General features: G+C 38.8%; 1 protein-coding gene across 8 annotated transcripts in view; it reads left to right on the top strand.

The window, feature by feature from the left end:
- Window positions 1–17,593, top strand: part of PRUNE2 (prune homolog 2 with BCH domain) — a 129,436-nt gene that overhangs the window by 84,879 nt on the left and 26,964 nt on the right. The window contains exon 1 of one of the 8 annotated variants that reach the window (XM_074532247.1): window positions 7,422–7,683. The exons of the other annotated variants lie outside the window; for them this stretch is intronic. The gene's annotated coding sequence lies outside the window, so the exon portion shown is untranslated. Of the gene's footprint in view, window positions 1–7,421; window positions 7,684–17,593 lie in introns of those variants that run through there. 8 annotated transcript variants of the gene reach the window in all.

Here is a 17,593-nt window from a genome sequence, read left to right as displayed (position 1 = left end):
AATGTGCTACTTGTAGAGTAAGGAAAAGCATGAAAGAAATTTGTGATCTTTGTGATTATTTTCAAGCTCTAGTCAGAGCAGAGGAGCATTTATGACTGTTGGAATTGAACTGGTGATTGAAGCAGATTGAGTGAGTATGTGTGGACCTGCTTTTGGGTGGACATGCAGTCTCTGTGCTGGCAGTATTCCTCCTGCCAAGTGACTCTGCTGTGCCATCAGATGGGGTGAGGGGTGGCCCTCCTGACTCCATTTACTGCAGTGTATGGGAGAGGGTGCTTCTGTTGTTGACCTCTCTTCCTTTGCAAACAGCAGGCTGCCATCAAGGGACAGAGAAATTTTCAGAAGTGTTAACAGAAGATGAGTACTCATCAGACCTCTAGAGCCTAAAGTAAACCAAATATCAAGTGCCTGACATTGAAACTAGCCAAAGTATGGTGGGTTGGCACAACATTTCGGTTGCACCCACTCGTCTAAGCTTCTAAATTCCATTCCAGAAGGAAAAGTGTAAATTTTGAAATTTCCTATAAAAGAGAAATCTGGGAGAAGCCAAACAAGCAAAATTTCCAAGCAGCTATTTTGTGTCCATGTTTTTGTGTGGAAGCATGGCTGAGGATCTGCAAATCTAGGAAAGGGAGATGTCCTTTGACCTGGAGGTGCTTTGTTTGTTAGCCCTGGAAGCCATTTTCTGGTGTTACCCCTGCAGGGTTTCACTGGGAGTTAATTAAAAACTACTAATTTCCATTAGGAAATATGCTTTCTTGACAAACCATACATTTCTAGTAAAAAATCTCAGATTCATGAAATGCCAACCAGTTCTGCTCACAGCCAGTAATGACTGGGACAGAAAACAGGAAGAGCTGTTTAGAGGTGCTGGCTAGTTGCAGGCTTGCAAATCTGACATGAAGAAATCATCTGTTATTTCCTCTGTCTCCCATAAAGCATTTTAAATTAAAACCAGGCAGATGCTGGCCCAGTCTAAGTCATACTGATTAATTACATGCAGGCAGCATCCTAGGGATTTGTCTTGTCATACTTACATTCCCATGATGTAGAGAGGGAAAGAAAAACTCTAGATACCTAATTTAGAATGATGTGTAAGTAAACCAGCACATTTTCAACTTGAGATAACTTTGATGCAGTAAGACTCTTAGATACCTCAGGAAGAAAATCTGATTTTTCAACTTAGACTGGTACTAGAAAAAACATTTCTATGCTATAGATTTATAGGGGTGGGTAAACATCTTATTGCTATAAATTGCTATATCCATTTTGAGAAGAGCTCTGCTGTTTTTTAGGAGCTTTGGCAAATCCTGAAGTACTACTCAACAATAGTTCACATTGGAATTTTGCATGCAGTACATTCATTATTCTTAGAACTTAGTGTATTTGCTTAGGGTAATTCCCACATTAAAATCCAAAACTGGAACATGTTAATGTTCTTGTGTTTTCAATAAAAATTTAAATGCATGATGGAATGTGGTGCATCCTGCAAGAAAAAGATAAAATAATTCTTGGTATAGAATATATGTCATCACTATAGCTTCTAGTTTAGTCTTTTCTCTTATCTTACTTAGAAGTTGTTTAACACTAAATGCCTTTTAAGTCAATAGCAGTGGCTAAGTCTGTCCTTCACACTACTAATACTGATGCCCAGAAAAGCAAAGTAACTAACTTATTGAGCTTCCACATTGACAATTGATTGTGGGAGCATGGAACCAGTAAAATATACTTTGCTTTGGGTTTAAGTTTTCCTGTTTGATTTTTTCTTGGTATGTTGTAAACTTTAATGGAAGTTTCTTCCAGCATTAATTTCATTAAAAGTAATTAATCCTCTTCTGTGAGGATTTTGTATGTAATAGAGATTGCTTTTGCAAGGTGTTTTTCCCCTCAGTTTCCTCTCTGCTTGGTAGTTGATATTCAATAAACTTGTAGTGAGCTTATTTCTTTGGTCAGTTAGGTAAAGACTTCAGGCTTCCTAGAACAGACATAGCCATCCCTGTGCATGCCCACAGCATGATCGCAGAGGCCTTGATTCCTTTGAAACCAAAGCAAACACACAAAAAAATACCATGATGATACACATACAGGAATCATTATTTCTAGATAATATGCCCGTTTAATGAAAGCTCTTTACATAAACAGATGAAAAACTAGCAACTGACATGGTAGACGTGTGTAATTAGAACTGCTTTCTTAATGTATTTAATTGACAGTTTTAAAACCAGAAGTTCCTTCTTAAAACATAACTCAGTATGCAGCTTTTGACTTTTTAGTCTGAAATAAACTTCATGGCCAGTGAAGTTTAAAATAATGTGATGCAGCAGAGCTGCCAGTCTGTGGAGGTTAGTGAAGGAATACTGGTGTTACCACATGAGAGAAGAAACTAAGACTTTTCTGATTGTTGCAGTACAATTTCTGGAAGAGACCTGATGTTGCTAGTCATCAGGCTCTGAGTCTGCCAAAGATTTACATCAAAGTAGGATGAAAAGAAACTCTATTTAGTGTGAGGGTGGTGAGGCACTGGAACAGGTTGCCCACAATAGCTGTGAATGCTCCATCCTTGGAAGTGTGCAGAGCCAGGCTGGATGGGGCACTGAGCAACCTGATGTAGTGGCAAGTATCCCTTCCCCAGTCAAGTGGGCTGGAACCAGGTGATCTTTGAGGTCCCTTCCAACCCAAATCATTCTGTGGTTCTATCATCTTAGAAAAATTAAGAAATTTATCATTTGTATTCGAACTCAAACCCAGCCTATGAACAGCTGAATTAATTTATGAAGGCACTTAGTAACTGTCTTATAATCCCTTTTATATCCATATGCCCCTGTTTAGGGAAAAAAATAAAAGGTTCCTACTTGTACTGTGCTGAAGTAGGTTCCTTTTGTAGTGGAATAAGGGTCCGTGAAGGATGCAGTTTGCATTGTTTTCTACTTACATCCAGCAGATGTCTGCCACTTCTTCTAATAAAATTGACTGTTACAGAGAAGAGATTTTGGAACTCTGATGGCTGAAAACTTCGAGGTTTCTGAATTTAAGGGTGCCAAGTAAAAACCTTGTTTGACCTGAGACCTTGGAAAAGGCTTCAAAAATTAAGTGACAGCACAGAAACAGTGTGCGTGTAGTTTGGATAGTATTATGTGATCTCACTGGGTGACAAAACTTGGATCTGGGATTTTAGTATATGGTGATATATGGGAGCCAAGATGGAGAATTTTGGGTGTGGGTTAGTTATCTTTTTCCACTTTCTTCTTCCTTCTTCTTCATGAATCTGGGTGGTTTTCTCTGACTGGGTGAAAGATGTCTGCGTTGTGGGTTTCGGGTGATCATATTTGGATTAGAAGCATAAATAATATGAACTGTTTATTGGATAATTGGGACTTAAATAGCCTTGAATAGACACCACTTTAGCTCACTTTCTTGCCTTGTTAGAGACAGCTCACATCTCCTGAGTTTGTGATAGATAAGGATAATAAACTTCAGACTCTGACTTCAAAAACAACGTCTCCTCAGATTTATTTGCCCTGACCTTGGCGCAAGAAAGAGCCTGGTATTCCAACACAGAGGGAATTAAGGTTTTGCAACAGAAAGCATTAACAAAAACTAGAATGAGGAAGTGCCTTAAAATCTTGATGTTTGCTAGTCACTGCCCTTCATCCCAATGTGACACATAACAGCTCTCAAAGGTGGTTTAAAGAAGTCTATGGCTAGGGGTGAAGTTCTTCCATCCTCTCCTGTTCTATTTCTGCAAGGAAAAGCTTCAGCAGGGAGTGAAGAATAAGGCTGTTTACTAGTATTAAAACACTGGAGAAAAGACATCAGCTTGTCTCAGAAATACACAAACACTGAAAGTAACAAACCCTAGAGCTTCTTTGGACTCCTAAAAAAAGTAAAAAAGATTTGATAGCTCATTACTAAGGTCAGTCTTTCTGGAAAGGAAATAGCTTTTTATACAGCATGTTAGGTGGGCAGGATTACATACTTTGCTGCTGCTGACTGGAGGTGTGCCAGCAGTAAAATTTAGGAATATGGGAGGTAATTTTGTTCTTGATAGAAGGTGTCTTGTCTTACAGAGCTATATGAAGGTTGGTGGTGATAAATTGGTCAGGAGGCAGAGGGAGAACACTGCAGATGGCTATGTAGCTTTTACCCAGCACATTCCTCAGAGTATTTTAGTGGCTGTGTATACCAGATCATTCTTGCTTTTAGGTTTGTTGTAGGGCAGTATTATCCTTTTCCTTATTAGAAGGAGTTAGAAAGAGCTGAATAAAATACTATTAAATGATGTATTGAGTTGAGGTACAAGAAGCAGTGAGAACAGTAGAAATAAGAACAGAGATATTTGGAAAGTTTGAGGAAGACCTTAGAAAACTGGTGGGAAAACTAAGCAGAAAACAACTTCCTTTGAAGAACTACCACAATGTATTTAACCTGCTAGAATAAGACTTCAAAAGAAAGCTTCATTTATCATTTAGCATTTTCTCAAAGTCACAGGAATAATTATTTTCTGCTCACATGTATAATGATGTTTTGGAAAAGGTAGTTCTTCCACTGCCTCTCTATGAAATATCCCTCTTTGACCACTGCTATACTGCTGGCTATTAAAATTGCCCAGTAGAGGAAGCAATCCAGTGTTTTATTAATAGAAAAGCCTGCTTTCATCACACTCCCCTGTGCTTGCCAGTGAATAAAGATAATAAAATTTAATTAAAGAAAAATATGTGTTACAAGATTAATAAGAATTCTGGGATGACTCTGCTGTCTTTGTGACTTAGCCAAATATTTATTATTTGCAAATACTGAAATTAAATACTGACAGACTGGTACCCAGGAAGAAATTCACATTGATTCCAGTGACTAAAGGTTTTACCAAATATTTTCTCAAAATGTCTCTTCTGTCATCCCAAAGCTAGAATAAGGCAGTGAGTTAGAGATGCCAGGGATGCCAGTTATTCTTCTTTGGGCACAGCCAGGGATGCTGTATATAGCTTAAAGACTTGAAAATCTTGTTGCTGTCGGAAAAAATAAGGTAACGTTTACTTCCCTTTGAATACCTATTTCCTTTTTTTCTTGGAAACCTGTGGGGCTGCCATCTTTCACTTCTATGAGGATTGTTTATTAATTGGCCAGATCCACTGGAAAGGAGTTCCAGGCACTCTAGGGACCAGGCATGCTGGTTCAGTTATGTTTCCAGCTCCTGCTGAACTACAAAATTATGGACTTGAAATGGGAATTGAACTTAAGTCTCCCACTTGGCAGCACAAAGCGCAACATTTGACTTAACACAAAGACCATGCTTTAAAGGTCAAAACCAAACGTGTAAGTAAAGGAGCAGCAACTGAGAGGGTTGTGTGTAGGAAGGTACTGATGATCTCATTTTTGTAAGAAACGGGTTTAATATTTACATGGCAAGTATCAAGACCTTTATAAAAATCTGTTAAGAGCAAAAGAACAGCACTTCACTGACTGAAAAACAACTTCTAAAGAGAAAAAAACCCACAACTTATTATTATTTACTAATTGTACTGGAATTTTAATTAGATTGTGAGATTGGCCTGATAGAGCCACTTTCTTAAAGCAAGAGGACTTGGACTTTGTTAGTATGGTTTAGCGGTTAGATGAAAAAATCTCTCACTATTACAAGCACCACTGTTTTCTGACCTAATTAATTATATATTCCAATCAGTGTGATCAATGACAAGAGACTTTAGCCTGAAGTGTTAACAAGCTTTGAAACCTTAACCCTGTTCACACAGACCTGACTTTGGCAGTGAACCTCGGTTAGGTAAGTGGTCCCAGCAGAGCACCTGCTAAGGATGTGTTGTCCATGAGCTGGTTCTGGCCTTTGCACAGCGAAGGGCACCATGGGGAAATGTTGTGCCAGCAAGGGACTGGACACTGAAAGACACAGCAGGGGCTGATGACGCTGCTGGGTGACCCCAGAATTTTGCATGCACAGACTGTGAGGGCATAAAAGCCCAGAGATTCCTGTGTTCGGGTCCTTCCTCAGAGGCACCCAGCTCAAGCTGTTCTTTTGTTTTTGCGCCATGATTAGGTTATTTTAAGGGTTGAGACTGTGCTATGGGAAGCGTGGGGTTGCACCAGTGAGGAAAACTGGTCTGACCGTGTGAGTGTGGGGTTTCAGCTCAGGTGCTGTGAGTGTGACTGCCAGAATGGCTCCTGCATCATCAGACAGGGAAGCTTCTTCAATAGCATCCTAAAATCTCAAAAGTATTCTGTGGTACTCAGCACGTGGAGAATTAAGACCTTGTTTTCTGCCACATTACTGATTTCACAGCTCCACTGTAATCTTGCTACCAATGACTTCTATTGTGCATAAATACTTCATAACTTTATTTCCTGGATGCAGGAAGTCTGGGAGTTATGGGCTTTAGGGTCCATGATTAATGGTTATGGACTTTTGATTTTAAGTGAAATAAATCTTGGCCAGTTGAAAAAGTGCAAGGAACATCACCATCACTGGAAATTTTATGTACACCTAGGTGACAGAAACATCAAAGATGACGTATCTGCAGCACTGTCCTCTTTGGAAGTGTATTTTCTTATTGGTGATGATTTTTAAATTTCTTGAAATGCTTTGTGTTTATCTGTTTTCCTTTAAAATACCATCTGGGACTGACTTACCAGGACATGTGTGGCAGATAATGACCCCTTTCTCTGTAGGATTACTAAAACCATGAAGAACAAGGTGGGAGCCACTGAATTGTAATATACACTATGCTGTAGCTGTGCATGGAGCTGTACTGAAAAGAGAAAATTAGGTTAGGCTTTTCTTTGTTTTGGATGTTTCTGGCTAAGCAGTCTGACGTGAAATCTTCTCCAGTTGTCATTGTTATCCAGGAGGATCTGTGCAATATGAAGACGGAAACCAGATGAAGGTTAGGCTGTCTTAGGGTCTATTGCCTTGCTGTGGGGACTTGTTTTGCATTTGGAAAAGAACCTGGATTTTTTAGGGACCCTACTCACAATAGATTTTTATGAAATGAGACTGAGAGACTGCACTGCCTGGGAAGAAGTATCCTTTATTTCCCTAAGAAGTACTATCAGGACCACAGGCTGTGGGCATTGTTTCCTGCTGCACGTAGTTTGCGTTTTCAGAATCTACTGTGCCTTCTGAACTGGTTGTTGGTGTTTTGGGTTTTTTTGTTTAAATTTGCTCCTGCATTCCCATTGCTAAATTGCAAACTGAAAAATTATGCAAACCATGTCTGAATGTGCACGTACTCTGTAGCCATCAATGCAGACAGAAATGAGGGCTGAGATAAGTTGGATCCAAAGGAACTTTTGTCATGCAGTCACAGCATAAGCTTTCCTCAGGCAGTGAAATGAAGCAGCAGGGAGCTTTTTTGCTGCCGCCGGCTGACTCACTGCATCAAAGTTTGATGATGTTCTGATGAAGCGCCACAGGGAATGTGAAAAAGAATTGTAATTTTCACGGCGGAAGCACAGCTCTGCATTCATTGAAGTGCGCCTGTAAGCAAAGCCCAGTAGCTGCTGTGTGAAGGCAGGTGATCACCCTTATTTAGCAGTACCACTACCCACGTGACAAGAAAATGGTGGAGGATCTGTATTCCTAGTAAACTGCTAGGGAACGAGGGATGCTGAAGTGCAGCAGTGAAGCATCTTTACTATTTTTGCAGTAGAGAGGCCTTTTCGAGTCTTCAGAAGGTAAGCGTCTCTTGGCTCCGAGCGGCATATGTGCAGAAGATTTTCTGATTAACAGCTCTTTATTGCAGTTACTTCAGACAGAAAAAGGGTAAATGCTAGTCAGCATGATGCAAAGCGCTCCGGACCTCATTACTGAAAACAGGGCAGCTGTATTTTAATTTGTTGCAGCTCTTTATGAGAGGAGCTTACATCAGTTCAGAAGGATTTCTTTTGTCTGAGCACAGACATTTATAATTAGGAAACAAAACTTCACTGCACAGTCACCTAATGTGCTGGATTATTTTCTGCTTTTTTTGCCTAGCTCTGAGGATACAATGGGAAAAAAAGGATGAAAGGGCATTGCCAGCATATATCTTGCTTTTAAAAGTGCTTAATTACTGGTAGCTCCACTGTTTGTGAGAGCTCTCATTGTAGGCTACTTGGTATTATAGTTTCGGCGTTTTCTTCCCTATCAACTGAAGCGTATGATTTTTGAATTTTTTGCAATGTCCTCTTAAAATGTTGCAGTGAACAGTATATGTAATTTTTGAAGGTTAACTGATGAAGGATGCAGCAGTAATCTCAGTGGTAAGAGATTCAATTACTGCAAAAGTTGGTTTGTGCAGGCAGTATTTTTTTGTAAATTTAATTATAGGAGCTTGATTCAGCTCATTCAGTTACTTGCTTTTCAGTCCGTGATGAAGGAATGAAAATATTCTTCAGTTCCAAGTATGGTAAGCACATGAATGATAGGGATGATAGTGATATACAGGAGGCATTGAAATATATAGAATGTAAAAGTATTGACTACTTAAAGCAACATTGAAAGGAAATGTGTGCAGGTTTGTTTCCTTCTTCAGCAGAATTCTTCAAAGGGGGCTGGGGAAGGGAAGGATGGGCATGGGCAGGCAGAGATGTAATTTCTGGATTTATGTATATTTACTTGGAAAGCAAAGCTGTCTTGAGAAAGGGAGGATGCGCACAGCACTAGCAGCACTATCAGGAGGCATTAAAATAACTGTGGAGGTCAGAGCAGGGAACAATGCACACCAATCCTTACCCTGTGAAACATTGCTTTCTGCCAGGGCTGCCATGTTCATTCTTTCACTCTCAGCAATGCTCCTCACTGATATCTCATGTGGGGTAGGGATGTATAAAGATCTAAAATAGCCTTTTCTTTTCTGGCTTTGATTAGTCTGGTTTTTTTTATTTGGCTTTGCATAAATCTGGATAGTAGAAAATTCATGTAGTTAGAGACAAATCTAATTTTTTGCATACATTCATTACTTAAAAACTTAGATCCTGCTACAAGCCGTCTGTTGGAGTTTTGTGGCATCTCTGTATAGAATTCAGCAATAATCGGAGAACAGTTTTATTTACAGCTTGTAAATCTGTATATATATATGTAGGAAAAGGCAGATGAAAAAAACCCCTCTGTCTTAAAGCTCCAGTCTTTGTTTGGGCAAAAGTTGCAGCTTTCAAACTTAATAAGAGAAAACGAGTAGATGAGAATATGATTTTGAAAGCACCTGTGAGAATTGGTAAGGCTTTTTTTTCAATCACTGTAGTGTCTTCAGTATTGGAGACACTTCCTATCATGTCCTAAAAATACCTAGAAAATGACAGTGCTACTGCAACAACAAATAATACTGAAGCAGGGGAAGGTGGGAGTGACATTCCAGTTGCTTGACAGATTTCATAGTTTATCTACTTTGTTTTTCCTTTGGACATTGAAGAAAGTGGTTTCGCTGTTACAGGATTTTAAGAATTAACTCTTTATTAGTTCTTAGTATATCTTGTAGTTTGTGGTCTTATCTACAGCCTTGCTCCTGTGAAAAACCTATGACAGCAGCAGATGGGACTTTTTTTATTTTAAGCTATCAGGTGAAACCTGTCCTACACACTGGCAGCAGACTCTAAAGAGCTGTCTGCTGGGCAGTAGCCCAGCAGAATACGACGTTGCCTGCTTGTTGAAGGTAGAGCATATAGCTGACCTTGTCTATGTATTTCCCTAGCTTCAATATGTAAGTGCCATGTTGAGGATGGAGGAGCCCCATTTTCTCTCCTTCTGAATATTACTTACTTAGTCTGGCATTTCCTGTCACTCTGACTCTTTCACAGCATTTTTGCTATGACTGACATTACTCCTTTTTCCCACACTTGGGCTGCTTTTTATCTTCCTGCTGTTTCTTGCGGCACTTCCAACTCAGTGACAGAGTTCTGCTTCTGAAGATAGCTGGTGGCTTTCTGCATCTCCCATCTCTCTTTGCATTTGCCTTTTAGGCCTGCCAGCTGCAGGGTCTAACAATCTTTCCTGCTCCTAAAACCTCTTGGCAGAGCAACCTTGCATGTTTTCCAGTTTAACTGCTTCTGTAGAGCTTGTGTGCCCTGATTAGGAGCCTTCCCTGGCTCGTGTTTGGGACTTATTTATTTTTCCCAAGCTGATAATTTCGCAGTATGGATAGGAATTCATTTCAGTTACCAGTTTACACTCTATAGGAAATTTCCATTTAAATTTTCTGGCTAAAATTCCCACTCCGTATTCTGCATTGTCAATTAAATTCCCCTACTATTAATTGTATCTCCAACAACTGCAGCATTGAGGGGCAGTAAGTTTGACATTAATGCCTTTTCAGAGCCTTTTCTTTAGGTCACCCATAGCCAAGACTGGGAAAATGTAGATGTTGGTTATTCCTAAGTTTGTAGTAGGTCACCTAGGAATCTAAATTACAATAACATTGAACAGTCTAAGTTGTGAAATCAGTTATGTGGAAAAGATGATAGACATTTGGCAGTACAGTGATACAGATGTGAGAAAAGAAGACAAAGAATTTCACAATATTTAAGGTATTGAGGAAATAGAAATATTTTCAGGATAGGGAATGAGACGATAAATAGGACCAGAGAAAAGCAGTATGAGGGGAAAAAAAGATAGAAGTCATACAATATAAAAAAAAAAAGTTTCCAGGTATCTTTTCCTGTCTATCAACATATTGTCCAAAGCTGATCTTGAAATCAGAAGATCATTAGAAAAATGCTAATGCTTTAATGGATGGATGAAAAAAAATAATCTGTGCATCTTGATGTTAAGTGAGTTCTTGTAATTAGCAGCTCTAAAAGTCATCATCGCATTTTGCCACATGGTCAAGAGATACTTCAGCTGTTGTAAGATGCTTTGTTAAAGCATTTTGTTCTAGCCTAGTTTAGGATGGTAATAAGTGTCATCAGCACTGTACATGTCATCATCCGGATGTGCAGAGAAACAAGTCCATTAAGCAATGCAAGAAATTGCCAATATTACAGAAAAACCAAGTGGTAAAGAGAAATAGCCACTGAAGTTCAGGTACTAGCTCAGTTTCAGAACTAATGGTTTTGAATAATGGTTAAGAGCAGTGAGAGGCATTTTAGCATGTTTTCATTTGGAAACAAATGTGCGTGATATAGTGTAGATTGTTATAGTTGGAGGGGATTTTCCACAATTCCAGTGGAGAATAGACAAATCCAGTGGGGTATAAAATTTAAAACTTTCTGAAGATTTTTTGGCTTCTGATCCTGCAACCTCTCCCCTGTTAGCTGCTCTCAAATCATTAGCATACTTCCTGAAAGTGCAGATGGCTGCACTGGGTAGAAGGTGCAGCCTGCTCTTTCAAGTGCTTCTGATATGCCAGTTAAATCATTTGGAGCTGCAGGTATTCTGCTGATAGGTCCCCTGACAGGACAGTATGGCAGGAAAATGGTCACTGTGAGCCACACATTCAGGAAGAGAAACTGGTTTAAAAGTTAGGAACTAAACCTGAGTTTTCTCAGGGAATAATTAATTGCTTAATGAGAGTGGAAGGTGGGAATCATGTCCCTAGCATCTTAATAAATTTTAAAAATACCATTTAAAAAGAAACTGTATTTTCAGGTTGTACTTATGGATCTTTTGAATCAGGTTGATTTAATTTCTGTTTTCTCTGCTGGCATTACCATGTTGCATTTGTAATGTTTGTTCAAGAGTGGTTGTTGATTAACAAATCATCTAGATATGTGAAATATTATCTGTGGAATACTAACAACATCTCTTAAGAGATCAAAAACATGCTTTCTAAATGCTAATACTGCTTTGAACGTACACAGCATATTGCTGGACCTTGTGATCTTTCAATATTGATGGAGGAGCACCCATTAACTTCACATAAACTCCCCAGCTTTGTGTTGTTAATTCTGGTGATTTTCCATTGTTACAGTAAAGATTAAGGAGCACTGATCTAGGCACCTAACAGAGAACAGCCCCTGCTCTTAGGGCAAAACTACGTGGTGGTATACAAGTGCAATGCTAATCAAAGAAATAGGTGTTAAGTGATATGTTACTTCTGCCTTAGAATTTATTACTCTCTGCTTTTGTACACAGAATATGGCCTTAAGAAAATATTATTAAAATGGTAATATTAGGAACCCAGCAGGTTCTGCATTTCTCTGTAAGAGGCATAGTTGGAGACAGTGCTGTTATTTGCATGCATTCCAAAAGCACCACCTACAGAATTGTCTTCTGTCCTTGTTTATGCCATGAAATTGTTATGTGGTTTTGGAGACTGGGATCTGCTGCTGGCAGCATCTGTCTGGCTTGCATTTCTAAGTCCCCATTTCGGCAAGACATTTAGGTTTGGAACTTCCAATTTCCCTCCTTTTATATCAAGAGTCATTTTTATTTCATGTGTCTGGATGTCACATATAATTGAAGAAGGCTGGAGCCCTGGATCTGTTCCGTAGGCCTGCCTGATCCATGGGCATGTGCATAAGGTTGATGAAATAGCCTAGTGAAATCCATTATCCCTGTTACTTGGATTTGTCCCTTCATGGCTCTCTGCATTCCTCCATGGCTTTTCCTGTTTCTCCTGTGCTGGGACGCAGGGGGGGAGCTGGCAAAGGGTCAGGACAGACAGTGTGTGCCTGCCTAGCAGCAGTGAAAGCAGCAGCATATGCTTAAGAATTGCAACTTTTTTTTTTAGTAGCCTTAATCTGATATGAGGAGCCAGGAGAGCCTACCACTATGACAGGCTTCCTGGAATAAAATGAGGCTTACAGTGTAAGTTAAAAAAGAGGAACAAGGGAAAAGATGGGTATATAAACAGACATTAAACAATGAATTTGATTGGAGACTAGGAAATGTTTTAATAAAGAATGGTTAAAAATGTACTCAGTGGCTCTAAGTGAGAATTTTAACATGTTTTCAAGTCTTGTGGCTGTATAAGGATTTTTCTGTAGAAAGAATCTTGCCTCTTACTGTTATGCCTGGCCTTTTCATTCAACTCCCATGCTGAAAATGGAGCAAAATGTTAGCACTTGAAAACTGAAATATAAAAACCAAGGAACTTATGATTTTTGCTAATATTTAGCTATGGCTTATTCTGTGGTTTTCATAAAAGACATATATTTCTGTAAAATATGATTATGAGCATGTAATCTACTAGGCAGCAAGCAGTATGACAATGATGAGTTAGCATTTGCACAGATGTTTGATTAATAAACCTTTTGGCTCAAACAAACCACCACAGCTTTTTTATTTTCTTTTCCTTTTCATACAGATGTGGGAATAAAAGTCTCATACTATGCATAAATTATAGCGCTCAACCTATAGATTTTTCCTAAACTAATTTGTGATTAAGACCTACAAAATAAATAGCAATAGAAACACTGCTAATTTCTAACATATGGTTGCTAAATTCAGGTCTTGGGAGGTTATAAAATTAATCCATTTTTACAAGTCACCTGTATACAGTGTAATTATTTTACGCAGCTGTGAGTAAAAGTAATTACTTTTTTATAGTCTCAGATATCCTGGAGTGGATTCCTTCTAATACACTCATTTTCTTGGTATATGGGTAGAGCTGAAGCATAATCTCTGATTGATACTGACTAAATCTTGCACAGTGTTTGTCACTTTGATTTGTTGCATACACTTCTACAGTTTAGGGATCATTAGTTCTGCTGAACCTAAAAAAATCACACTGCAGTTTCTTTTATCTCTGAATAGGTGTCTGCATAAATTCTTATTTATTGTCTGGAAGTTTTGTAGCAGGGGACTAGTTAGAGGAAGTAATTTTGAGTTTAGAGGGTACATATGCTCATGGGTTTCTTTATCTCTTAGTGCACAATCCATTTGGATTTTTGGGGACTAATGTTCTTGCTTTCTTTCTCTATTTCTTCTTGTGTATTTTCATCAAGGTTTCTTCACACTAAAGCCCAGGATTTTGTCAGTTGTTATTTCTGAAATTCATATATTAACACTGTGTCTCTTAAAGCATCTCCTATTGGCTGTAGACACAATTGCTATTGAAGTATGTCCAACATTTCTCTGACTTTGCAGAACATTGCTGCCTGTGTAGCCAGGGATGACAAGCATCAAAACTCAAACACATGTAGATTATATTCGGATTTGTTGTTAGTCCAGCAGTGTTAAGGGTCTTGGACAAAACACATCTCAGTTATAACAGTTTATGGAGTTACATCTACAACAGGAAGATGGTGAACAGACTGACTTTCTTCTCTGAGCACTCCAAGTAGTAAAAGCAGGAAATAGACATTTGCTGTTCTTTTTAAAAATGCTGTTGTAGTGATGGTCTCTAAACCTGTAATATCTTTTCTGAACAGAAATGGCGCAGAAATTACAAGCCATGAGTGTGGAGTCTGTAAAAGAAGGCAAAAGATATGCTGTTTGGATATAAATGTGAAACAGCAAAACAGTCTTTTTTAAAAATTAAATAATATGTGAAGAGTTTAGTTGTGCTAACAGAATGGGTTTTGCTGTTCTTTTATATCAGGTGAGATGAATGTTGGAGTAGTGTCCTAGTTTTGACTGGCATAGAGTTCATTTTTTCTCAGCTGGTACGGTGCTGTGTTTTGGATTCAGTATGAGAATAATGTTGATAACACACTGATGTTTTAGAGGCTGCTAAGTAATGCTTACCCTAAGTCAAGGGCAGTTTTGGTGTCTCATGCCCTGCAAGCAAGCAGGTGCACAGGAAGCCGTGAGGAAGCATAGCTGGAACAGCTGACCCGAGCCATCGCAGAACATCCTGCCTTGTGTACAGTTGGGGAGTTCCCAGCAAAGGGGGAACCAGGACCAATCCTGGCTCGGGAATGGAGTTTGGCATGGCTCGGTGAGTGTTGAGCAATTGTGTTGTTCTTCACTGAACCCCCAGGTCTAACTTTATATTCTCCACTCAATCCCACTGGGATGGCGAAAAGTGGATGAGTGTCTTTGAGATGCTTAGCTGCCAGCTCAGCTTAAACCATGAAAGGTAGCTACAGAGATGGGTGATAGCAAAACACCCCTCATAAAATCCTGTATTTGGTAATATATTTTGGCTCTAAATTTATATGCATTTCCATAACTGTAAACTGAAGAGGAATGGAGCAATAAGAAAACATTTTGTGTAAACATATTCTTGATGTAAATTGCAGTTGGTGGAGTGTTTGAATGATTGCTTTAGGTTCTTCTGAGGCTTTTCATTGCTTCTTAGTATGAAGAAATTCTTGTTTTGTCTACAGAAAGTTAGACATCTTCCAGGAGGGGTGATCAAAATTATGTGAGACCCATCAAGCAGGCCAGAGATGGGTTTACACAAGATACTGCATACTCTGTCAAAACACTTAATGCTAAAGCACTTTCAGACAGAGCTGTGCTGAGACTCAGTAGACAGGCATTACTGGATCAATGCCAAGGGCTTTTTCATACCTTCCAAGGAAAATATTCTCATTTCCCGTCCCTCAAGATCTCCTTTCTATTTTCCTGGGCTCAGTAATTGCATAAGGGTGGTGTCACAGGGTGGGGATGGGATGGGTTCAAAGGAGAAGAACTTTGTGCTGCCTGTGTGCTGCAAAAGTAACTCCAGGAGTTTAAGTTCCCCTACTTGTTTTTGTACCTAAAATTTCACTTCCTGCATTATTCTTCAATGCAGCTCAATTTTTCTGCAAGATTTGTGAGAAAGTGGTCTATCAGCAGGAGTCTTACTTAATTCAAAACCGGGGTAATACCTGCATAATGTGTGGAATTTGAGAAGATGAAAAAAGCCTAAATGCCTAACCTCTGAATAACCTTTCCACTGCACTTCATCTCCCCTCCTTCACATTTAGTATCCAAACCAAGCATGTATTAATATGCACAAAGGTGATTTCATCCATGTTATTTCTTTGATTCATCATGTTTTGAAACTTTATAAAAAAACTTTTGAATCTTGTGAAAGTTTAAGAATAAATTTATTTCTCTACATAAAGGGAAACATGGAGGAAACATGATTTACTTGTCTAGGAAAAGTGCCTGGCAGTTGTGCGCTCCACTTCAGATAAAACATCTGCAATGATGAGTAAAGAAAATGAGAAAATTTACACATTTTGAAGTCCAGCTGCTGAATAAATTGTGGTGACAGTCACAACTGGATTAATGTTGATCACTTTTGCGTGTTGTAGGTATTTATTCAAAGTAGTGCATTAGAAGCATATCTTGTTTTAGACTAAAGAAATTAACTTCTTGATAATAATAGCTGCAGAGCAACTTGGGAAACTGGTGATAGATCACAGATGACACAAGGGTGAGGCAACACAGCCCATAGGGATTATGACATATTGCTGTGAATATTCAAAGCTGCTCTTTCCAAAATAGCAGAATGATGCTGTACCTAGAAAAGTCAGGAAGGATAACTTGAATTTTGAGAAATACTGATTTGAGAGGGCATTAAGAATTATTTAAAGCTTATTAATTTATTGAGCTGTAAGAATGTCTGAAGCAAAAAGAGAAAGGAAAGTATTTCAGCCTCCCGCCTCTCCTCCTTTCAAATGAATTTGGTATCTGTCTCTGATCTGCCTTTGAGAAACGAGGGGGATTCAGCTGCTTCTGAACAAGATCATAGACCTGAATATCAGAGCAAATAATCAGTAACTTGATTCCCAGTGCAGCTGATCCTTAAATGACTGGTCTGTGTACAACATAAAAGAAGTCATTTATGACACAAAAAACCTTAATTGACTTTGACCTCTGTTCCAAGATCCTTTTTTTATCAATCCAGTAAATCATACCTGAATAGAATGGGCTTTCTAAAGTAACTTAATTTATTTCTTCAATAGAAGCATTCATTAAAAGGGGATTAAAAAATATATCTTTCTTTAATATTTTTGTCCACATCATCCATGTTCCAAGCTGCACCCTTATGGCAAGGCAAGGAGTTTTATAAGCCAGAATTTTGAAAGCATATGAAGTAGTCTGTGCAAAAGGAAGAGGAGGCAGTTGCCTATTTTAAAGTTTCTGGAGTCTGACTTCCATTGCTAGGGTTCCTGCTGAGATCTGTTGAGAGCTTCTGCACACCCAGAAGTTTCTCTGCAAGGTGCTGAGCTGCTCAGCAGAACATGCTCTCAAAATCCATCAAAAAATGTGAAGCTGTGTCTGTAGAAAACAATCTTTATCCATATGCTCCTCATTCTCTCTGTGACAGCAGTTCTGAAGCCGTGTGTTGGGGCACAATATCACAGATATTTAAATACCATTTTAAATATGTCTGTATTGTCTATTAATTTATGAGTGAAATATTGACTGTGGCATATGAAAATGAAGAACTTTCGCTGAACCTAAGGTGTGTGTGTGTGTGTCTGGCAAGGAATCTTTAATGTCTTTGGGTAAAGCACAAAGGATTTGGAAAAATAAGACTAGCTTTCAAGGCAGACTTTCTCTTCTCCAAAAAGCCTGTTGACTGGTTTTGACAGTACATAAGAACCTGACACAATTAAAAATAACGAACCAAAAAGCCCCCAGGAAACCTAATCTGTGCTAAAACGCTTCTGAAAGGCAATAGCATTTTATGTAATTGAAGATAAAATGGAGAACCTAGCATCAGCAATGCTTTTGGCAACTGGACTGTTTAAATTCCTGCTTTGACCCAGTTCTTGTAGGACCAGA

Source organism: Zonotrichia albicollis, chromosome Z, assembly GCF_047830755.1.
Source record: "Zonotrichia albicollis isolate bZonAlb1 chromosome Z, bZonAlb1.hap1, whole genome shotgun sequence".
NCBI lineage: Eukaryota > Metazoa > Chordata > Aves > Passeriformes > Passerellidae > Zonotrichia > Zonotrichia albicollis.
Note: the sequence above shows the minus strand (reverse complement) of the source record. Positions and strands in the feature narration are given on the sequence as shown.